The sequence below is a fragment of the Dermochelys coriacea genome, chromosome 10, assembly GCF_009764565.3.
Source record: "Dermochelys coriacea isolate rDerCor1 chromosome 10, rDerCor1.pri.v4, whole genome shotgun sequence".
Classification (NCBI taxonomy): domain Eukaryota; kingdom Metazoa; phylum Chordata; order Testudines; family Dermochelyidae; genus Dermochelys; species Dermochelys coriacea.
In genome coordinates, this window is record NC_050077.1 from 22,942,264 (window position 1) to 22,967,310 (window position 25,047).

The 25,047-nt window shown below is 41.1% G+C and overlaps 1 long non-coding RNA gene across 1 annotated transcript in view; it reads right to left on the bottom strand.

Annotated features, from left to right (window-relative positions):
* LOC119862197 overlaps nt 1-22,402 on the bottom strand; it is a 35,207-nt gene extending 12,805 nt beyond the window's left edge. Inside the window, exons 1-2 of the long non-coding RNA XR_005295198.2 lie at nt 22,051-22,402; nt 1,675-1,762 (exon numbers count right to left, since the gene is read on the bottom strand). This is a non-coding gene — a long non-coding RNA (uncharacterized LOC119862197). The remainder of the gene's footprint in view (nt 1-1,674; nt 1,763-22,050) is intronic.
* Nucleotides 22,403-25,047: the final 2,645 nt, after the last annotated feature.

Below are 25,047 nucleotides of genomic sequence, written 5' to 3' on the forward strand. Positions count from 1 at the left end.
GGAAATGGGGGCAGGCAAACAAACTGAAGCTAGTAAGGGGGCTGGGGCAAAAGGGGGGGCAAAGCTACAAGTGGCAAATGGGGCAGGTAGTAAAGGGCAAAGCTGGGGAGTAGGCAGTCCGGGGTGGGGGCACATGTGCGCACGTGCACTTGCACAAAGTCTTTTTTTAAGCTGGCTGCTGCTTCTGGCCCAAAGGGTGGAAATAGGGCGTGGCAAGCTAAGCAAGCAGCTGAGTCCAGAGGCAGGAGCTGAGGCAGATGCGGGTGGTGGAGCGGGCAGCGGTGGTAGTAGTGGTGGGGGTTGGCGGGACACACAGATGGATTGGGGGGCAGCTCCACGCCATACCCCCTGTGTCCCTGTGTCCCTGGAAACACAGTCAAAACCCCCACTACAAGAGCACAGTTTGAAAATTATTCAGTCTTAGGCCCTCGCCACGGTGGTCTGTAAAGTCTCTAGGTGCTCCCCCACTGGTAGATGATCCTCTTCTTCTCCTCCTCGGGCTCCAGCAGCTCCAGGCCTCTGCAGCAGCAGCAGCTCCAGGAACTCCAGGTGGTGGTCCAGGCAGGCAGAAAGGACCCCTCTCAGGTGGTGGTGGTGGTGGTGGTGTCCACAACAGCAGTGGCTGGGGTCCCTCACTCCTCCTCTCTGGGGAGTGGGCTAGCAGCCCCCCCCCCCGGGGCTGCAGTTGCAGCAGTAGCAGCACCCGAGAGTGGGGGGTCCAGCAACCAGATAGCAGAGAGCGGGGTGGGGGGGTGGTGTCTGGCCCAAGCAGGGGAGCAGCTGGAGCAGCAGGGAGAGCTTAGAGCCCAGCTGCAGGAGTAGCAGCTTCCCACCTCCCTCCAAGCTAGAAGGTTATGGGAGAGTCGGGGGGGGGGGGGGAGAGAGAGCGAGAGAGAGAGAGAGAGAGAGATTCGCTCCAGGCTAAACAAATCCCTGGTACCAGGATTAGTGAAATGGAAGCTGCTCCAGGTCAATTAAAAGACCTGGGGCCAATTAAGAACTTTCCAGAAGGCAGGAAAAATGCTATGTTGATTGGGACACCTGAAGCCAATCAGGGGCTGGCTGAAACTAGTTAAAAGCCTCCCAGTCAGTCAGGTGGGTGTGCATGTCATGAGCTGTGGGAAGAAGTTGTGCTGTTGGAGAGGCTGAGTAGTACACACCATATCAGGCATGAGGAAGGAGGCCCTGAGGTAAGGGTGAAGTGGAGCTTGAGGAAGTGAGGGCTGCTGTGGGGGAAGTAGCCCAGGGAATTGTACATGTCATGTTTCTAAAAGGTCAACTACCATAGCTGATACTATTAGGGTCCCTGGGCTGGAGCCCGGAGTAGAGGGTGGGCTTGGGCTCCCTCCCCTCACCTTTGCCCCCTGATTAATCACTGAGACTAGGAGACAACAGAGACTGTGCAAGGAAGGATAACTTCTCCTCACCTCCCTCGCTGGTTTATGATGAAAATGGCTCAGTAGACTGTGACCCTTGTCTCTAGAGAGAGAAGGGTTACGTGGAGGGTCACAGTGAGTCTCTGAGGCTAGCGAAATCCACCAGGAAACGTGGGACCCACGGAGGCAAGGACAGAGCTTTGTCACAATATATATTTCCCATCTGTAAACGGCTTTCCGTTTTTTGCAAACCCTGTGCAATCTTGTAACTTCCTTCTGTGGCTAGATTTTTACTTACACATAAGCATTTAAAAACACTGCTTTGCTTCTCATATCCTGCTACTGCCTTTTTGATCGATTCAGTCTTGTCTGCTTCATCAAGAAAACTAAAAAAAAATCAGTACAGAATCTATATTATACAAACTCTTCAGCAATCTAAATTATGTATTTATTTTTTAAAATCAGCATTTTGAAATAATAAATTAATTTCTATCTTTAAGGCAGCAAGGAGACACATGGTTTTGCACTGAGTTCTTAGGCTAGTGGTAGAACAAGTTCTGATACCTAGTTCTAAAAAACGATCACATTGGAAAAGTTAAAGGATTATCATAGTCCTGACACCTCCTCGAGACCAGGGTTCTTACTAGATTCAGGACATTACAAAGCCTCCCAGGTATTCCTTTTTACAAATATGGAAAGTAATGTAAACAGAACATTCTAACAGAGCCAGTTCCTGGATTTTGGGTTAGTGCAAAGGCTCTTGCAAGTGTAAATCTAACTGTAGACAGTATATGTCACTTGCAGACATCTTTATTATAGATGTGTCAAGAATGGTAAAGTGTGTGTTTGTTCTGCCATAATAGGCAGATGCCAGACAAGGCAGTTAGTCAGTGCATATGAAATCCCAGGTTATTAGGTCATCTAGGTATGAATTACCCTCTTCCTCACTTAAACCCCTCATGGAGTACAGATTTATGGTATGTGGACTGCTATTATTTAGCCCCATCAGTCTCTCTAGGATGTTGTGCTGTGGCAGTGGGGATCTGGGAATGCTACAGTAGCTAGCTCTTTCTGTGCAAGCTTATTTATTCTTTGGGTAAAAGCATTACAGAGAAAGCATATTACAAAGAATAAAAGAACCTATATGCATGCTAATAAACTTACCAGAGACCACCTAACTCCGTCATGGGCTCTGGCAGGTGATTAGTTCTTCAGAACCCACAAAGGGGTGTCTCTTATGGTCACAAGTTCATAGCTACCTCAGGTCAGAACCAGCACACTTATGAAAAGTCTGGTCCATCCTTTATACAGTTCAGGGGTCTTTGAAATGGCATTTACAGGAGCATGTAACTAGTGGACAATGGATTTTTCTCAAGGTGCAGGATTCAAAAGGATGGACTTTAAGGTGAATTATTTACATTCCCCTCACCCTGACTATTTCCTAGGAAATCCACTTCACATTATGTCTCAAAAAAAGTCCTTTGAAGTTCCTAATCCTTCCCAGAGATTGCATTAGTCAGTCTCCTACAGAAGTTGTGTACAATTCCACAATAACACATACACAATTCAATTTTTAATAAATAAACCCCAAAGGTATTAAACTTAATTCAATACATTTTATCTCAATTCCATAAGGTTTGGCCAGGCTATTGCAGGAAATGGTCAAATCTATCGCTCTAACTCTAGCACACCTATGGTTTACATATTTCATCATCTTTCACTATCACACAGCTCTAGCCCTTTCATCAGTGACATGTATACATAGGAAGCGTTATTCAGCTGCAGCAATAGGAAAATAAGGTTCTCTGCCACTGTAATACTTAAGTAGATACATTAGCTGCAACTATCAGCCTCTTCCTGTTTTGTGTTCTTAACCCTAATAACCTACCCTTGACCTTATGTAGCACTCATACAATAGCACTCATTGCAAAAACGCTGCAAGAACCGGTTAACAGATGTTAATATATATTTTTAACTTTCCATAGTAGTTCCAACATGTCACTTCTAGTATATATTCTGTGCTATAGCCTATGCAGAAGAGGAAAACAAAATCATGTCATCTCATAAGTAGACAAATGCATTATGTGCAATAACTTCAGACCAAGACATTGTGTGTCACCAGCTTTGTTGTTGTGTGTTCTCAAACAGGTTTCCATGGGTAACCTAATGAAGTTAAGAATTCCTACATGTGACCCCCTAGCTGTCAATGAGCAGAGAGGTTTCAAGTCACACGTGCAAATCTCATTTCTTTTACACACATAATGTGAATGTCAAAATAGGGTGCTCATCTGCTATGGCATTCTGTAACCTGCTGTACCCTGATCTTAGTTTCATTTTTAGTTGTTGCTGTTGTCTCTCTCAGACATTTATACACATTTACACTTGCATCTTCTTTGCATATTACTTTTTTTTGAGAGATACAGCTTCCTGTAACTATTTGTTTTAAAAAAGCCTCTTACAGAAGTCAGTCTTTATATATTGTAGAGACATTTCTATGCTCTGGTCACACATGTATGCATATCCTTCAGGTAAAATCATGAAGTTAGACCTGGCAGTTACCCCGTTTTAGATTACTTTATCTGGTTATGGATAGCTGATATCCTTCTCAGTATCCAATTCGTTATAAAAGTCATCATTCATTCTTCTACAGTGCATGCCATCCAAGAAGCTTAGTGCTTACCACCATGAGTGTTAAAAAGACAAGTATTGTTACCTCCATTTTAGAGGAGGGTATGGAAGCAGAGAGGATAAGACCCACATTTTTAAGTGTCCACTAATTTTGAGGTTCTACATGTTTGTTTTGTTGCCAACCCAGAGGTGATAGCCAGAGATGCCAAGCACTCCCCCATAAGTCTATCTGTGAGAGCTGTGGATAAGCAACATCTCTGAAAAAAGAATCTGATGTCGGTATCTCAAGCTCCATACAGCATTCAAAGCCAGGGGACAACTGAAAATTTTGACTTTAGCATCTTGCCCAAGGACACCTGGAAAGTCTGTGCCACAGCTGGGAACAGAACACAACTCTCCCTCCCCCAATCCCACTCTTGTGCAGAATCCATAAGATCATTTTTTTCCCTTTCCTTTTTAAATTAGAACGTGTTAAATATTTCAGAACACTTTTTAGGCTTCGGTGCTTGTTTACGATTACAATCTTGAATCACGGGAAAGGGACAGCTTAAGAAATAAGTGTTAATGCCAACAAAAGGGTGATTAAAAAGTTTTAGCACATTTTCACCTTCCCCTCCCCAAATATTTATTTATACAAGTTGGTGTAAGATTTAGGCTGTCTACACTATGGAGTCTATGCTGGCATAGCCCCCTACTGTAGACAGTACAGGAACATCACCTCCCCGAATGACATTAGCCACATTGACGGAAGCATACTTCCATTGACATAGCTGTGTCTACACTCGGGGTTTTGTCAGCATAGCTACGTTGGTCTGCTAACTTACTTATAGCTCACAAATATTAAACCCTCTGCTGCTGCCTGCCTACTCCCCCATTATCACCAGCAGTGCCTAGACCCTTTCCCCTGGGTGTTCACTCAGCCCCTTTTGTAGAAGGTTAATTATCTTACTTCCTTTCCCCTGCTTGCAAATAACTCCTATACTCTGCAAACAAACCAGGCAACTCATTTCCCCTTTTATACACTGCATTCTGATGTAATCACATCTTCTCAAAAGTGGAGTTTCAAGAAAAAAAAACAGCAAATATTGCAAAACTAACAATAATTGGCAACATTGTAACCACAGTGTCTGTAACAAGCTGGTCACCTGTGCTCAGATCCTCAAAGATGTTTACTTTAGGCACTTAACTCCTACTGATTTCAATGGAAGTTAGGAGAAAACTACCTCTTGAGGATGTGGGCTCCAGCTACCAAACTACATTTCCCAAAAGATCACAGGTCAAATGTGGCTCTGCCCTCTCCAGCATCTAGGTGTGCCTCCGTTACAGAGAATTTCAAGCTGCACAGAAGATACACAGGTTAAGTATCAGAGTAGCAGCCGTGTTAGGTTAAGTAGTTTCTCACATCTCACAGGCCAAACCATTGCATAAGCAAACACAAACAGTGAGACAAGGCACCTTTTAACAATGTCTACAGACCTTTGAGATATACATCAACCCACACTATGTTCATGTTATGGTGCATCCGATGAAGTGAGCTGTAGCTCACGAAAGCTTATGCTCTAATAAATTTGTTAGTCTCTAAGGTGCCACGAGTACAGCTTTTCTTTTCATGTTACATGACTTTATGATTAGCTCCTTGTTTACCCTTCCTCTGAAAGAACAAACTTTCTTTTCTGAGATCAAAGGAGAGAACTATAATCCCTTTAAAATAATCTTTCTTGCTAGAAGTTGAGACTTATGTGTTTCAAGAGTACTCTAGGTAGGACATACCAAGAATGCAAGGCAAACCTGCTAGTCAGAGAATGAACAAAAGTCATTCAGGGACTTTTTTCTTTGTCATATTCATTCTGCCATGTGATCCTAGTTGTTGGACATGGTACATAAAGCAAAAAGTTAGGCAACAAAATAATACCTAATTAGGAGATTAGATGTTTCCATGCCCCTGTCACTCTAAAAGCATTCCTGTGTCAGAAGGCAAGGGATTCCCTGGATATAGCAGTGAGTTTCAGCTGACCTAATCATCTCAGGTTTCAGAGTAGCAGCCGTGTTAGTCTGTATTCGCAAAAAGAAAAGGAGTACTTGTGGCACATTAGAGACTAACAAATTTATTAGAGCATAAGCTTTTGTGAGCATCCGATGAAGTGAGCTGTAGCTCATGAAAGCTTATGCTCTAATAAATTTGTTACTCTAAGGTGCCACAAGTACTCCTTTTCTAATCATCTCAGTGTACCCAACTCACTATTTGTATCTAAAAGGTGGCATGTAATATGTCATTGGAAAACTAATAACTCACTGATCATTAATTTTCTTGCATGATGTAAGTACGATCAATCCACAGAGGATTATAGAGAAGTGCTGGTATTATTATTAAAATGTATTTAAAACAAGCATGTCTGAGGGAGTTGATTAAACTGTTTTTTCTAGACATGGAATGTGGTTCCACCTCCTTGAATATGTCTTCCATGTAAACTGAGCAAGGTGTGACCAATGACAAAGAAAAGCACATTTGCATACCAAGCGAACAAAGCCATCAGGAAAAGCAAGTGGGGGAAAAGTGATCATTTAGCAATCTCAATGGGGAATGGAGACTGCAACCCCAAGAAGTCTGCCTGCCTCTTGAAGCATGATCAATAAACTTTTGAGAGAGAGACTTTTTCAAAGGTCTATTGGACAATAAAGAGAAGGGCAGAGACCCCCCCCCCAAGTTACTTCACCTCAGAAGACATGAAAAAGCAGTGCCTTGGGCACTGGGGATCCTGACTAAGAACTAGTAAGCAATTATTGGAAAAGGAAGATAAGTGAGGAAATCACCTTGAACAAAGACTGTAGCTTGTAAAGTTAGGTTTTACCCGTTAGAGACTGTTACTTTTACTTCTTGCAGTCCTTTCTATCTTTCTCCCTTGTACTTGAACTTACCTAAAATCTCTCTCTTTGATTGAATAAACTTGTTTTACTTTTTATCTAAACCAGCCCAATGCAGTGATTGAATTGGAGTGATTTTTAACTCCGGTCAAGATAACAAGCTGCTGTTTGTTTCTTTAAAGGAGCCCCAAAATTAACTGTGTTCCAGGACAGGGTTGGACACTGCAGGGAGACAGTTTTGGGAAATTCAGGACTTAGGGGGTAATGGGATAACTCTGAAAACAGTAATTGGCCAGTGGAAGCCAGCGTCTGACATGTATGCTTGTAGGCTGGCTGTTGGTGTCCAGACTGTGAGCCACAGCAGCATAGCACTTAAGGCACCCAGAGTTGCAGGGTAGTTGGTGACACAACCCCTTACTGGTCTGGGTTGACCCCCAGAATGTCACAGGCCCATATCCACATCTCACTCTCGCCTCTCAGGCCCATCCAGTGGTATTTCCAGGTTCTCTCTGGTTTAGTGGGCCACCCTAAATTGATAGTCAACTTTATTTAAAAAAAAAAAAAAAAGCACACACCCAACACTTCCAGGAAAGCTTTATCACCTAAAATTCTTGTACTGAACAAAGTTTGTCTGTTTAATTTGTGTGTTTGGCAGAGCTTTATCTAGTCAGAGCTATAGGGCTCTCTGTCTAGAGTCTTTCCATTATATGTGGGTCTTTCATACTACAAGAAAGGGGAGAGAAAAATGAAATAACTATTTTAAAACAACAGAAATTGGTATGAAGCCTTAAGGCCAGGAGTATACCTGAAACTGTAGCTTTTATTGTTTTCAAGTTTGCAGGATTTCTAGGTGACCCTCTTAACTATCAGGAATGATAGGTGCTTCTTGTTTTAGCTTTTATGAGCTCTGTTGCCTTCATTAAGGTTTTCCACCAACATTATCTCCGTTAGATTCATCCCAATAGTCACATGAAACACTGTCAGGCAACTTTATTTGTGTATTGGGGGGAAAATGGGAAATCTATTTTAAATAAAAATTGAAAGTTACTTTAAACCCCAATGAGGAATTTTCACAAGGTGATGCTGTTGACTTTGTCACAATTTCAGGGTAACTGCACCATCCTCTGTGGTTCACTCCAAGCATGCCCAGTTAGGTCTCTAGACATCACTTGTCTCTGGATAGAGACCTGGTTCCACCCTCTTCTGACTGGGGTTTTTAAGGCCTTACACTGTGATATGCCTGTTGGGATTCCCCCCAAGACCTGTTTCCACTTGGCTTCATTCATTTCATCTCCAGACTTCATCACTCAGGCATCTTTATTTGGCATACAGCAATGCTATGCCAAGTTAATCAGACTCAGACTTGGGGGAGAGGTAAATGCAGGGTACATAACAAATCCGAAGTTGCACAGAAACCCGCTCCCTTTATATACACTTACAGATTTTATTCTAGTTATTATATCTGTATTACACATATTTGGATTGGCTTCATTACTCTGTAGGAACCAAAGCCTGTACAGCATGCTTTGTTCATACTTGACTTACCTTTTACCTCATCTTTACATTCCTGATTTATCTTGTCCATTGTGGTTTTGTTTTTTAGTAAATCATTCTCTGGATGTTTCCCTTCTTATCTTAACTAGCTCAGACATACTGTCTTTTAGCTTATTGACCTATTATCTTAGTTAGTACAAACATTCCATTTTCAGCCTGCTAATCTATTTACCTCCCTAATCCTGATTCTGAGAAATAAGGCCACCTCCATGTTCACTTATTCATGTCAAGCCAGTCCTACAATGTCCAGCAAGCCAGTCTGCCTAATGGCCCATGTCTGTATGTTGGTTTCTCTCCAAGGTCTATGAACAGTATATTGCCAGCAGTTAAAAATGATCACACAGCTCTTTCAAAGCAAGCACTTTTATTTTTAAAGTAAAAGCATTAAGGAGAGAACATAATAAAAACAATACACAGATTTAAACACATACTAACCTAACCAGGAGTCACCCATTATGGGGCCCTAGCAGCCGAAAGCCCTTCCAACCCTTCTGCAGGATGGGGCCTCTTGGACAAAAGTACATTTCCATTTGCTGGATCAGAAAGAAGGCTCTGTGTCAGTTTAAACTTAGTCTGTTTATACCAAAAGTCCTTTCTTTATCTGAGTCTCTGGAAAACTCAGTTTGAATTAGTATGTGGAAACTTCTTCAGGGGCTAGTATCTGTCTAGTGCTATTTAGTCTCAGAAATAATCCCATAGTTGGGACCCTCCTTCCAGATGATGTTGTGGTATCCTCTCGCACTGAGGATACCTCTCTGTGGGAGGGAACTCCAATTATTAGGAAGAGACAGGTATTAGTAATGGACGATTCAATCATTAGAAACATAGATAGCTGGGTTTGCAATGACCGGGAGAACCACATGGTGACTTGCCTGCCTGGTGCGAAGGTTGCAGATCTCTCAAGACATCTAGATAAGACTTATGTGTAGTGCTGGGGAGGAGCCAGTGGTCATGGTACCATGGTACCAATGACCTAGGGAAGGATAGGAGAGAGATCCTGGAGGCCAAATTTAGGCTGATAGGTAAGATTGAAGTCCAGGACCTCCATGGTAGCATTCTCTGAAATGCTTCCAGTTCCATGCACAGGGCCAGTTAGACAGGCAGAACTGCAGGGTATCAATGTGTGGATGAGATGGTAGGGAGGAGGGGTTTAGATTTATTAGGAACTGGGGAAACTTTTGGGAAAGGGGGAGCCTATATAGGAAGGATGGGCTCCACCTAAACCAAAATGGAACCAGATTGCTGGCACTTCAAATTAAAAAAGTCGTAGAGCAGTTTTTAAACTAAGGGCTGGGGGAAAGCTGACAGGTTCAGAGGAGCACATGGTCTGGACAGCAACATCCCTTAGGGGAGGATCTATTACTGGAGATTCTCTATGTCCTAGTAAGGAGGAGAGGATGGAAGATGATAAAATACAAGTAGGATCTGATGAGAAACCGTCAAATGAAAAAAAGTCTCATTCAATTACATCATGTAATGGAAGACCGCTAAAAAGTGACAAGTTTTCAAAGTGCTTATATACCAATGCTAGAAGTCTAAATAATAAGATGAGTGAACTAGAGTGCCTTGTATTAACTGAGGATATTGAAACTTGGTGGAATGAGGATAATCAATGGGACAGAGTAATACCAGGATACAAAATATACCAGAAGGACAGAACAGATAACTAAATTTAACATCCCTGTGGTGGGGAAAACACCACACTGGCCCAACACAGAAGCATTTAATTTCAGAAAGGGGAACTACATAAAAATGAAGAGGTTAGTTAAACAGAAATTAAAAGGTATAGCACCAAAGGTAAAATCCCTGTAAGCTGCATGGAAACTTTTAAAAGACCATAATAGAGGCTCAACTTAAATGTATACCCCAAATTAAAAAACATAGTAAGAGAACCAAAAAAGAGCCACTGTGGCTAAACAACAAAGTAAAAGAAGCAGTGAGAGGCAAAAAGGGATCCCTTAAAAAAAGGAAGTTAAATCCTAGTGAGGAAAATAAGAAGGAGCATAAACTCTGGCAAACTAAATGTAAAAATATAATTAGGAAGGCCAAAAAAGAATTTGAAGTACAGCTAGCCAAAGGCTCAAAAAGAAATAGCAATTTTTTCTAAAGTATATCAGAAACAGGAAGCCTGCTAAACAACCAGTGGGGCCACTGTATGATCAAGATGCTAAAGGAGCACCCAAGGACAATAAAGCCACTGTGGAGAAAATAAATGAATTATTTGCATCGGTCTTCATGGTTGAGGATGTGAGTGAGATTCCCAAACCTGAGCCAATCTTTTTAGGTGACAAATCTGACGAACTGTTCCTGATTGAAGTGTCATTAGAGGCAGTTTTGGAATAAATTGATAAACTAAACAGTAATAAGTCATCAGGACCAGATGGTATTTATCCAAGAGTTCTGAAGGAACTCAAATGTGTAATTGTAGTCTGTAACTTATCATTTAAATCAACTTCTGTACCAAATGACTGGAGGATAGCTAATGTGACGCCAATTTTTAAAAAGGGTTCCAGAGGGGACCCTGGCAATTACAGAGCAGTAAGCATTATTTCAGTACTGGGCAAACTGGTTGAAACTATAGTAAAGAACAAAATTGTCAGACAAATAGATGAACATAATTTGTTGGGGAAGAGTCAACATGGTTTTTGTAAAGGGAAATCATGCCTCACCAATCTACTAGAATTCTTTGAGGGGGTCAACAAGCATGTGGACAAGGGGGATCCAGTGGATATAGTGTATTTAGATTTTCAGAAAGCCTTTGACAAGGTCCCTCACGAAAGGCTCTTAAGCAAAGTAAGCAGTCATGGGATAAGAGGGAAGGTTCTCTCATGGATTGGTAACTGGTTAAAAGATAGGAAACAAAGGGTAGGAATAAATGGTCAGTTTTCAGAATAGAGAGAGATAAATAGTCCCCTAGGGGTCTGTACTGGGCTCAGTCCTATTTAACATATTCATAAATGATTTGGAAAAAGGGGTAAACAGTGAAGTGGCAAAATTTGCAGATGATACAAAACTACTCAAGATAGTTAAATCCCAGGCAGACTGCAAAGAACTGCAAAAGGATCTCTCAAAACTGGGTAACTGGGCAACAAAATGGCAGATGAAATTCAATTTTGATAAATGCAAAGTAATGCACATTGTACTATACATATAAAATGATAGGGTCTAAATTAGCTGTTACTACTCAAGAAAGAGATCCTGTAGTCATTGTGGATAGTTCTCTGAAAACATCCACTCAATGTGCAATGCTAGTCAAAAAAGCGAACAGAATGTTGGGAATCATTAAGAAAGGGATAGATAATAAGATAGAAAATATCACATTGCCTCTTTATAAATTCACGGTATGCCCATAACTTGAATACTGTGTGCAGATGTGGTCGCCCCATCTTAAAAAAGATATATTGGAATTGGAAAAGGTTCAGAAAAGGGCAACAAAAATTATTAGGGGTATGGAATGGAGAGATTAATGAGACTGTGATTTTTCATCTTGGAAAAGAGATGACTAAAGGGGGGATATGATAGAGGTCTATAAAATCATGACTGGTGTAGAGAAAGTAAATAAGGAAGTGTTATTTACTCCTTCTCATAATACAAGAAATAGGGGCCACCAAATGAAATAAATAGGCAGCAGGTTTAAAACAAACAAAAGGAAGTATTTTTTCACACAACGCAGTCAACCTGTGGAAATCCTTACCAGAGGATGTCGTGAAGGCCAAGACTATAACAGGGTTCAAAAAAGAACTAAATAAATTCATTAAGTATAGGTTCATCAATGGCTATTAGCCAGGATGGGCAGGGATGGTGTCCCTAGTCTCTGTTTGCCAGAAGCTGGGAATGGATCACAACAGGATGGATCACTCGATGATTACCTGTTCTGTTCATTCCCTCTGAGGCATGTGGCATTGGCTACTGAAGACAGGATACTGGGCTAGATGGACCTTTGGTCTGACCCGTATGGCTGTTCTTATGACTTGCTTTAATTATCCCCTGCTATTTTTAGTACGTGGAGGATCTGTGGTAACACTTCCCCATGAAGTAGAACACAGCCTTATGGTAAACCATTCTTAAATTTAATACAATGGTCTCCAAAGATACTTCATTGGGTTGCAATATATGTCACTAACCTGTCAAGAGAGGGTAATGAATCTATTTTGGAGAGCAGCTTGGCCTACAACAGGGAACTGACAGTAGGCACTCCTGGCTTCTATTACCAAGGAAGTCTTTGTGCCTTGACAGATTTGGAGCTGATTTTGCACCACCATTGTTCTAGCCTTCTGCCAGTGCACTTCAGCTAACTAACTAGATCAACATGGTTCACTGAACAAACAGGGGGAGAGAGCAGTGTGACTGTGGAACAAGGAATCGATCATTATGGATATCAGGCAATTCCCATGATTTGCCAGCTGGTCTGCCCCTTCACCTGCTAGTTGGATTGCTTGGCTTATTAGGAAGATGAAAATTTCAAGGATTCAACAGTAGAAATATTATTATATCCCTAGCATTTTTCCAGTGACCCAAGTTATATTAGATTGTGTAGGAACAAGCAGACAGGACAAATGGCTTCCAAAAATTTGATGGCATTGATCATTTGGGAGAGAATGTTTTTGTGCCTCTGTGAAGACATCTTCTATCCTCTCACCCATGGAGAGGGCATAATTCCCATTCACTTCAATGAAAGCAGGATGGTGAATGGTACATATTTTAACTTAGCCATTCCCTGGCAGTTCAAGCTATAAAATCAGTCTGCTTCTAGCTAAGGTATTTCTATGGCCCCCATCACTGTAGTATGAGAGCATCTCACAATCTTTAATGTATTTCTTTCTCCTAACACTCATGGGTTGGGAAGTACTACTATCCCCATTTTAAGGGCTTGTTTACATGGTGGGGTAATGTACTCTAGGGTGTGTGATTTCTAAAGCACCACTAATGTGCATTAATTGGTCAGTGTAGGTCCTGGTGGTGGACACTAAAGGTTCCCTAGGTAGCACTTTAATATAGTGCTGTTTCAAACAATACTACATTAAAGCACACCAGCAGGTTGCAGAATCTAAATGAACCACTAATGCACTTTAGAAATCACACCCCCATAAAGCACATTACCCCATCATGTAGATGAGTCCTAGGTGACGTCTCAAAGTCACATATGAACTCTGTAGCAAAATAGAGGATTGAATGTGGGTCCTAGTCTAGTGCCCCAATGACTGGGTTATCCTTCCTCTACTTCCAAACTCAGGTCTCATTTAGAAATGTTAGCCATTACTGTTGAACGGTTCCAGTGCAATATTAGACATTGCCTTCTTTATGATGATATTGCTTTCTTCTCTACAGTAATTTTAATTATATAACTGGAGGAAAAACTAGTAGCAAAGTTATTTCAAGGACTTTGGGAGCTGTGCCAACTCATTAAAGAGACAACATGAGTGAGGTAATAAAAGACATTGCCTCAACCACCTTGTCTTTCTAATATTTTTGGACCAACATTGCAAACAAGCCACTAAACACTCAAAATGGTCAGCAGCAAGTGTTCCTGAAATCTAAATACTAACAGATACACAGAATTTAAAAGAGAAGCTCACTGGGAAAAAACATGGGTGCTGTACAGTAATTCCTGTAAGTGATTTATATTTGGCAGTTTGAATGTAGATGGTTTAAAAATACTATTTGCATGTGAAAACTTTGCCTTATTATGTCAGCAGCTGAATCAGTTTTTAAAAAATACAGAATTGCAGGTGTTCTTGAAGGGAAGGAAGTACGCAAATGCTAATGAGCCAAAGAAAATAGTGAAATTAGATAATGGGATTAGATCAGTGGCATTCAATTATCATCCCTCTGGGGCATTTTCTGTTGACAGGCACAGATTGCCAAGGGAGTCAGCCTCGGTGTGTCATCCCTAACCTCTTTAACTACTGCATTTGAACTGAGGAGAATATCCATCACTGGGAAAGATTTAGAAAATCCAAACAGATTCTATGAGTTCATTTCAGAGGTGCTATGTCAGTGGCATTGATGCAGTGCACAGAATGGTGAAATACCAGTGTTATTTGTAAGTTAGTCTCTCATCTGTTGGAATCTGAATGCCTCTTTTGTTAAATATGCATAATTTATCTTTCACATATATACTAGAGATGTCTCCAGTACTATTGTGTATACAGTACTTGAGTTAAACACTCTCAGGGCAGAGTGCAACAAGGAAAGGAGGGGAGTACTTGTGGCACCTTAGAGACTAACAAATTTATTTGAGCATAAGCTTTCATGAGCTACAGCTCACTTCACCGGATGCATTCAGTGGAAAATACAGTGGGGACATTTATATACATAGAGAACATGAAACAATGTGTGATACCATATACACTGTAACCAGAGTGATCACTTACCTGAGCTATTACCAGCAGGAGAGCAGGGGGGGAGGAACCTTTTGTAGTGATAATCAAGGTGGGCTATTTCCAGCAGTTGACAAGAATGTCAGAGGAACAGTGGGGGATGGGGGGGATAAACATGGGGAAATAGTTTTACTTTGTGTAATGACCCATCCACTCCCAGTCTCTATTCAAGCCTAAGTTAATTGTATCCAGTTTGCAAATTAATTCCAATTCAGCAGTCTCTCCTTGGAGTCTGTTTTTGAAGCTATTTCCCCATGTTTATCCCCCCCCCACCCCTCCATTGTTTCTCAGACATTCTTGTCAACTGCTGGAAATGGCCCACCTTGATTATCACTACAAAAGGCTCCTCCCGCCCCCCCCCCCCGCCCCGCTCTCCTGCTGGTAATAGCTCACCTAAGTGATCACTCTGGTTACAGTGTGTATGGTAACACCCATTGTTTCATGTTCTCTATGTATATAAATCTCCGCACTGTATTTTCCACTGAATGCATCCGATCAAGTGAGCTCACGAAAGCTTATGCTCAAATAAATGTTAGTCTCTAAGGTGCCACAAGTACTCCTTTTCTTTTTGAGAATACAGACTAACACGGCTGCTACTCTGAAAGGAAAGGAGACTATTTTAGTTTAAAATTGTTAACAGAATCCCTTCACACATTCTGGTAGGTGTCAAGATTACATCTGCCAGTCTGTTTTTTAAAATGCCTGAATACAGAGGAAATGGTATTGAAATTAACACCTTCAGCAGTCTCTTTGGTTTTACATAGATGTCACAAAGCATTAACAGGGAAAGGGAAAGATGGAAAATGGTTCTTTGACACTTCTCCCCACCCTATTTTTATTAGCCCAAGATGCTTGAATTCATATTTCTTTCAGTGTTTTGGGGCTGTCAAAGCCAGCAGTAGAAAGGGCCAAGCTAATCACCTCCTGTGTTCACACTAATAATTGGCAATGCCCCCAGCTTCTGCTTTGGAAGCAGCTAGCCAATACCCAGACTCTGCATTTAAACTCACTCTCCTACTTGCAGTAGGATGCTATTGTGTGACTGAGAACAGCACAACTATAATTAACTGAGTCAGGTCTGGAAATGGGGCCATGCCATTTTTATTATTTCAAGCAAACCCATTGGTGGTTATAGTTTCTTTAAAAATCCTCCTCCCTGGTATCCTAGGTAGATGTTGACATTTGGTGGGTTGTAGCGGAAAAGTATGTTTGTATAGTTTTAGAAATCTGATTTTTTTCTTGCTTTCCTCCAAATCTAACATTTCACTTAAGCAAAAAACCAAAAACCGGGCAACCAAACAAAAAAAACCCCAAACCCAAACACCCCACAACCCTTAAATTTGCTTTCCTGTTGCATAGATATTGAACCTTGGGGAATAAAAAAAGGGCGAGCAGGCACAGCCAGAGGGAACTTGACTCCAGTTAAATTGCAGCAGCAGTGATAGGAACTCTAGGTACAGCTCCCATATTACCTGACTTACTTCAGTGATGGGAATAACTGAATGTGAAACTTTCCAGATGGTTCCCATTGACAGTCAATGGAGTATGAACCAATACATGTCAATGAAATTGGCCTATTGTTTCCCTAGAGTTCTTTTTCCTTCAAGATGGGATTTTTGCTTATTTCCCTCAGAATCCAAGAAACATTCCCAAGGGATTCTACCTCACCCATCTCCAGAATTTTGGATCGTTGCAAAGAAATTGTCCCATGATAGTTGTAAAGACCTGGAGTGAAAAAAGAGTAAAAAAAAAAAATGTGTACTCAGTTGATAATATCCCACTCACATGGCTAATGGTCCTGAATAACACTGGATGTGTCCTCTTCTCAGTGTGTGCATCTCCTGTTATCCTAATTTAATGGGAGATACCAGCTCTTTTGAAGAGAGAATTTCTTCTTTTTGCAGTGAAGGAAGTCTAGCCAGTCTTCTTTGCTGTAACTGAGGTCTGGTCTACATGGAAAACATACATTGGCATAGATAAATCTCCAAGGGGTGTGAAAAATCACACCCCTGAGCAGGGCCGGCTCCAGGCACCAGCTTTCCAAGCAGGTGCCTGGGGCAGCATTTAGAATGGGGCAGCAGTCCATGTCCCGTGGTGGCAATTCTGCTCTTCCCACTGCGGCAGCTTTTGAGCGGCAGCTCCACTGTTGTTGTGGCGGTGGCAATTCGGTGGTGACTGCTTGGGACGGCAAAATTGGTAGAGCCGCCCCTGCCCATGAGAGACATAGCTATGCCGACCTAACCCCTAGTATAGACAGTGCTAGGTCGGTGGCAGACTTCTTCCCTCAACCTAGGGACTGCCTCTCAAAGAGGTGGATTAACTACAGTGATGGGAGAATGCCTCCCGTTGCTGTAGTGAGTGTCTACACTGAACCGTTAACAGCGGCGAAGTTGCAGGTCAGATAATCTACAATGCAAGATTTCTGTACTTTACCAAGTCAGAATTCCATCTTTAGGAGGATAGTCATATACTAAGTACCTTTTCCTCCGCCCATCCCCACATTCAGTATTTCTACAAGGAATCCACTTATATTCATACCCTAGCACAACAACTCAGAGCTGTATACTGAAGAGATAATTGGGTGTGAAAGAATGGTATCAGCAGTCACCCACTCTACATCCTCTTTCTTTTATCCTCCCAGTAGCTAGCCACTTCCATCTGGTCTAAACTAAGACTTTTTAGCAACTTTCCCACTGTTTGGCTAAGCTGTGGAATTGCTAGCCTCTCATGCACATAAACACAGATTGGGTCTTGGAAGAAGCTTCGGTGGGGAAAATAAAGTATTCCATGGGGATTAATGTAGGTGAGATTAAATATTTTTTTCCACACTTCAATTTTTCCTTAATACTAACATTACCTGCTCCATATTAATGGAGAGGGTGGGAGTTAGGGTGAGGATTATTTGTAATGTTCTGAAATGTAATGAATTCATGGATTTCTTATTTGTTAAAGCAATCAAACAGACAATACACTGTTCCAGTGACAATTACCATTACCTATATTTATAGAGAATCTACATGTACCAAAAATCACAGCTGTACAAAGAGGCTAGATCCTGCTCTCTCCCAGCTGTGTTCCTCCACTTCCTTCTAAGCAGGCTCAGTTTGCTAGGAGAAAGGATGGTTTAATGCACCGGTCCATATATTACAGCTCTGATGGATATTGTCTGCCATCCAGGACTAGTGTCCTGGTCTCCAGCTGGTTATCCTCTGTTCTGCACTTAGCATCATGTGCTGTTTGGAACACATGCTACTCCTCTTTAGAACAGCAGCATAGTATTGTCTTACCACTTTTTCCCTGGTTTCAGAGTAGCAGCCGTGTTAGTCTGTATTCGCAAAAAGAAAAGGAGTACTTGTGGCACCTTAGAGACTAACAAATTTATTAGAGCATAAGCTTTCGTGAGCTACAGCTCAGCTCACGAAAGCTTATGCTCTAATAAATTTGTTAGTCTCTAAGGTGCCACAAGTACTCCTTTTCTTTTCACTTTTTCCCTGCCACTCCACCTTTTGGAATCCTGTACAGTATTCCTGCTGCAACAGAGGGCATATTGGACTGAGTGTAGTGGCATGTCATAGCAGGATTTGGCTCTAAACCCACAAAGGAGTTCTGGCGCCATGACATAAGTATATTGCAAGTAATGTCTGGACCACATGAATAAACCAAGATGGAACTATATCCTAATTCTGAGCCATACCCTAAAAAAACAAAAAAAAAACCCCAAAAAACAATATCAATCATGCTGAAATGCCATGCGATCTCTTGTGGTTTCTGAAAGGCCGTGTGCTCTTTAAAGCCACTAGACATTCCCAGTGGCCTGGTGCACCTCAGTGGGGCTGCTGAAGATTATTCTACATGTGTTCATCTGCTTAAATTCCTCAATCAGTTTAAGTGACTTAATCAGTCAATAACCCTACCTAATACACCAAAACACTATATCTTCATTACAAATATTCCCTCCCCCCAAATATTCTGCTCCCATCTCCCTTCAAGTACTCATAGAAAACCTCTTAAAAAAAGAGTGCAGCATAACTTGACACTGAAATAGCAATGCACTTTAAATAGAACCTCAGATCAGAAACTTTGCAGTGTTTATCCACCTGCTTTGGGCTCTTCTCTGTTGGCAGACGTTGCACCACTTTAAATTGGAATATACATCCCTGCTGTAAATGGGAGAAGCTAGTTTTGTAGTAACTGGGGAACCAACAGAGGAGATGTGACAGGGGTCCTAGTGGGGAGCCAGCTGTGGTCACTCAATTAGGGTGAACCACAAAGAATGGGGCAGACAATCCCCATAAAGCTGGTGGATATTCCAATACTTAGATTCACCAAACCAGCATAAAACAGCTTCTTTATTACCTTACTGGTTACTCAGAGTCCAAACAACACAGTTTCCTTAAAGTGATCCAGCCTCAGGCCTCCATCCAGGTACCCATGTCAAATATGATGAGAATTTCTGTAAATCTTATTTCATCATATAAAAGAAAAGGTTCTACCAATCCGAAAGGATCGGTCACATTACCTCCCAGCTTAATGAATGTTTCAGCTCTTACTCAAATACACGCTACAGCCAATTCTTATTAACTAAACTAAAATTTGTTAAAAAACAAAAGAGAGAGAGAGAGTTAAAAGATCAATGTACATACAGACATGAGTTCAATTAATTGAGGTGCAGATTCATAGCAGAGATGAAAAGAAGTACTTGTGGCACCTTAGAGACTAACAAATTTATTAGAGCATAAGCTTTCGTGAGCTACAGCTCAACCGTTTTTTCCACCAAATGTATCCGATGAAGTGAGCTGTAGCTCACGAAAGCTTATGCTCTAATAAATTTGTTAGTCTCTAAGGTGCCACAAGTACTTCTTTTCTTTTTGCGAATACAGACTAACACGGCTGCTACTTTGAAACCTGAGATAGCAGAGATGGTGAGCTTTGTAGTTGCAAAGAGTTCTTTTAGAAATAGTTCAGAGTTATAGTCCAATATCCAAATCTCATATTCATGGTGTATCAACATAACTGGGTCCTCAGTTTGGTGACTCAAACTTCCCCTGACAAATCCTAAGCAGATCTGAGATGACAGAATCAGGACCCAAGGATCTTTTATACAATTTCATGTCCTCTTTGACAAGTTGGGATTTCCTCGGGGAACAAAAGGTAATTAGAATGATTGTGAAGGAGGTCCATCACCTATATGAATTAACATAAGGCCATTTGCTTTTTCCTCCACCATTCACAGTACATTTCAAAGAGAGATGAATACTGAGATATCCTGTGTTTACAATTCATTTAAATTGTATCAGAATACAGCATAGACAGGGACTGTTGATTACATTGTGGACCCTACTCATACATATAAATACACAAAAACACAAACATTATCTCCCCACATGTCTTTTGAGGGTTATTTATTTTGCAGGATATTTAACCTTTTCTAGCCATGCGTCACACCCACAACGTGAGACTGGTTTGGAAGGGTGAAATTAGAGCTCCTGGATACACCTTAAGGACCTTCCAATATTGATATGAGCTGTGTTTATATTGAATTGTTTGTAAGGCCAAATTATTGATGCATTCTTTGGCCCCAGCCTAAAACTTAGTCCATACTTTGTGAAACACTTTAGTGATTCCAGGGTTTGGTCTATGTGTTAACTTAACATAGCCATTAATGTTCTTCAGAGAGCATTTACTCTGGTATTCTGCCATGAAGGCTGTGCAGTGTTGTACCTCAGTTTCCCTTTGTGCATAGCAGTTCAAGCTTGTAGTGGTTTTTCTGCTGTGGAAAATTTTAGAAATATGTCTATGCATTAGCTGTGAAGCCTCAACATTATTAGGCTTTTTAACATAAAGTGTGTTCTTGTTGAACCAAACAACATAATCATAAGGGTTTCTATTATGTGCCACTCTTAACATGTTCAAGGGCTTTTCCAAAAGACCATGCACATTATACATTTTTACAGTTCTTGGTATCAGCAACAAGTTAATTACAATCATTAGCAATAACGTTAACATCAGTTCTGTCATATGTGTTCATTGACAATTATTTTTGTCATGCCAAGCCTTTGGTTTAGACAAATAATTTTTTAGGTCAGCTTGTTCAATATCCCTTTTGAATCTTTGTAGCTTTTGCTTCACCCCAGGGTCTTCCATAACATAGGCTTTCAGTTTAATCACTTTCTTGGGGTTTTGGTATTTTAGGGTTAACCTGTGGTTTTGATTATTAATCCTTCCCTTCCTCCCTGTCCAGAAGGGTCAAAATCTGAACTCTTTTGTGTAACAGAATCCATTGGCTGGTTGGGTGCATTCTCTTTGCTAAGGGCTATGGGCAAGTCTTTCTCCCCTCAGTCAGTCAGGTAATTTGCATCAACACAGACCCTAGCTTGTTTACTAGTTTTCAAATCCTCAAGCTTTACCAATTCCAAGGCTGGACTGTGTCTTAAAGAGATACCATCAATTTTCACTAGCATGTTAGACTCAAGGTTCTTTTATCCTTCCATTACCAAGCTCTGCTTTCACATGGAATCAGATGTCAAGTGCACTAAGAGACTACAAGTCATAACCAAAATATCTAGAGATGAGAGTTTACCTACAATCCCCTGAATTCTCGAGAGATTAACTGCACAGCTGTCCTCCTGCTCTGCAGATTCAGCGGTCCAGTCTTCCCTCTGGACCAGAGATACAGACTGTTTACTCAAAGAATCAACATGGAGACATTCATGTTCCAATAACATTGTCTCCCTGACAAGCTGATTAAGCTTATAGAGCTGCTTAAACTCCCTAACAATTTTTATTCCATCTGAAATCTCCTCAAAACTATCCACAATGGATTTTTTTCAAAACAAATTCAGTGGATTCATTTTCATTTGAAATACTTTGGCCACTAGGCACCAACACACTTTTCTCAGAAGAGAGACTGTTTACTATCAACAATAGTCCATTAAGAGTCAATGGAAACAATTCCTTCTCAGAGACTTCAAAGACTTCACCAAGAAATTCCTTTCCTTCTACAATATCCTGCACTGCAACAGGTTCTTTCTGAGCTTTATTTATGTCCAGAACCAGCTCTGGCACAACAGACAAATCACCAAACTCCTTCTGAGTTTAACATACATCCAGAATCATCTCTGGCCCATCAGGAGGATTTTCATACAGCCTCCTTTCAGATCAACTGCTAGACTTCATACTCGCAAGATTAGAAGCAGTCTCTTCCTTGTTACAAGTTTCCACACTGTCAGCAGATAACATAGTCAAATTACCTTCATGCTTTCTTTGTGCCTTGGCTATGATATCACCCTGATCAGACAAGGTTGTCATATCTTTACGCAGCAACGAAGTAGCAACAGGCAAAATAGAAGCACCAGAATTGTTTGGTCTCTGGGAGCTATTTATGACCTTAACTGGATGCAACCTAGTTACAATATCAACATCCCTAGCAGACACAAATTCAGGACCACTTCCTTCCTGGGCTTCCGTTGTATCCAGAATCAGCTCTGGGTCAACTGATAAATTTTCAACCATAATAGCCTGACAGGCTTCTTCTGTCTGCTATACAGACAGAAAAGAACTGGAGAACCATTCCCCTTTAACAGACAAACAACTTGGGATATCCTTTCTGTTAGGGGGCTTATTCCTTCACCCACTTACTTCCCTGGTCCTTCTCGCATGAACAGAGAGCATCAATACCCGAAGTCCAAAGGTACAAACAATTCGATGTTTATTGGGGTGAACTTCCAGCAAGCATGATTCCAGTTTCCTTCCTTAGTATCCCCCTTTCCAGCTCTGACACCACAGAGCCTTACCTGTGTCCCTGTTCCCATTCCTGCCCTTAGCTGAACATGATTCCAATTTCCCCACCCCCATTCCCTGTTCCCATTTCCCCCCCCCCAATTCCTGATTGACTGCAGACTATATAGTAAAACTTGAGTTCTGCTTAGCTATACCTTAAGCAATCATTTTCCTGAAATTTAACTAACCAATCCTAACATATTGTAACATGATTATTTAACCAATTATATCCCACCACCTTAATTAGTTTACACCCAGCAAAATTAATTATACAGCAGACAGAAACAATCACATAACCAGACAGAGACCATGCAAATAAACAATAGCAAAGTGGGAACTATAAAGACAAAACAATACAGAAGTGAGGATTTCACATTCCAGCTATTGATAAGTGAGTTCTTGCCAGACAGGATGCTATCAAACTAAGTTTCCTTTTACATTTTCTAGGCACTTCCCTTTCTCTGGCAGTGATAAGCATTATCAGGACAGGATTGTATTCCTAACAGCACAATAGCACCTTATTTCAATGTGACTAGTTTGGAATGTGAGGATGTGACCGGTCGCTTCCCAGCTTATGGCTGCCTCTGCTGCTTAGCCAAAGATCTTAGCCTAAGAACAGGGCCTCAGACTGTCACAGTAAGAGAAGGACCTTACACTGGCAGACAGTGATTTTGATTCTTTGTTTTATACCTCTATAACTAGCTAAGGTGATAAGAATACACCTAAATTCTTAGAGTATTCTTTACAGACAGGCCTAATAGCTGTATCCTAACACTTTCCTTTGTCCCAGCACACATGGCTATTCATGGACAATTGCTTGGAGATTGTGGTAGCTCCCTTCATGGGCAAGTCATTACCCTTAACAGACACAGGAACATTTCCTTCACTGTCACAATTCTCCACACTGGTTACAGGTAAGGTATAGGGATACTTGTGTTCCCCCAACCTTGCCTTCCCAAACTGCTGATTAGACAAAGCCATCAGCTCAGAGGGCTGCCTATGCTCATCTAAACTTTCTTTGCCTTTTCCTCCCATAGCAGATAAACTGCTGTTTTCCACAAATAGTGTCTTATTACACTGAGCTACTTTAAGCACATCACATTTACCTGGGCCAAGCTTACTTTCCCAAGCTTTACTAGCCAACATTCCATCACCCATACAAATTTTACCCTTTTCTTCCTCAATTAGAGCTTTAACCTGATCACCACCTTTAATTTGCTCTAGAGAAACATCTTCCTGAACCTTGTCTAAAGCCAGATTCACTTCTGAGATACCAGACAGACAGTTAGGAATTTTTTCCACATATGCACTGCTTCTTTGCACAGATAAACAGTTATCTTCCTCATACAAACATTTCGAGAAACCCTCCGTAGGCAAATCTTTTGCCCCTAGTAGACACAGGTTCAGGATTATTTCTTTCCTGTGACTGGTTTATGTCATCAGCTTGACTGAACAAAGTTTTAATATCATCTCCAGTCAAAATATCCTTAGGCAATAACTTCCTTATACTAGCTATAACTCCATGTTTAACACCATTCCATTCAAGATGGATTCTGGCTAAAGGCACATGTACAGTAAATTCATAGAGGATTAAAATATTCACATTCTGATTTGGTAAATAATCTTCCTCTTTGACAAAATATGTTTTAACAAGAGTGATATTATCACTCTTAACAATAACAAGAGTGATGTAATGGGAGAGGGATAGCTCAGTGGTTTGAACATTGACCTGCTAAACCCAAGGTTGTGAGTTCAATCCTTAAGGGGGCCATTTAGGGATCTGGGGAAAAAATTGGGGATTGGTCCTGCTTTGAGTAGGGGGTTGGACTAGATGACCTCCTGAGGTTCCTCCTAACCCTGATATTCTATGATTCTGTTAGAAGCTGTAATTTGCCCTAAACAGCTTTTACCATTGACTTTTACATTCTCTGCACAGTAAAAACATTTACATAAAAGGTGGCAGTGTTGGGGTAAATTTGGTTACATAGAGACAACTGCTTAGAGTCAAACAACATACCAACATTGTTACAAAGTGGATAAATTCTATCCCCATCTTTGTTGTTGAGAGGAACTGTTTTTTCAGGATGAAGTGAGCTGTACCTCACGAAAGCTAATGCTCAAATAAATTTGTTAGTTTCTAAGGTGCCACAAGTACTCCTTTTCTTTTTACAGTTCCTCTTGTTCCTTTATTCTCTTGAGTTGGAGCTTAAGTCTGTCCACTTTTGCCATAGCTTCTAGCTCCTGCAATCAAATATATGCCACTTTTTGTTCATGTTCAGAACACAGGCGTTCTCTTTCAGCAGTTTCTCCTTCCATATCAGCTATTTTTGCTTTTGTTCAAGTTCTAGCTGCTGGTTTCTCACTGCAAACATTGTCTCTGTGTCTGCTTCCTTATCACTGGCAATAAACAGATTTTTCAATTCCTCCTCTGGGGCGTTTTGCTTCAAATACAACCCCTTCTGTAAGCA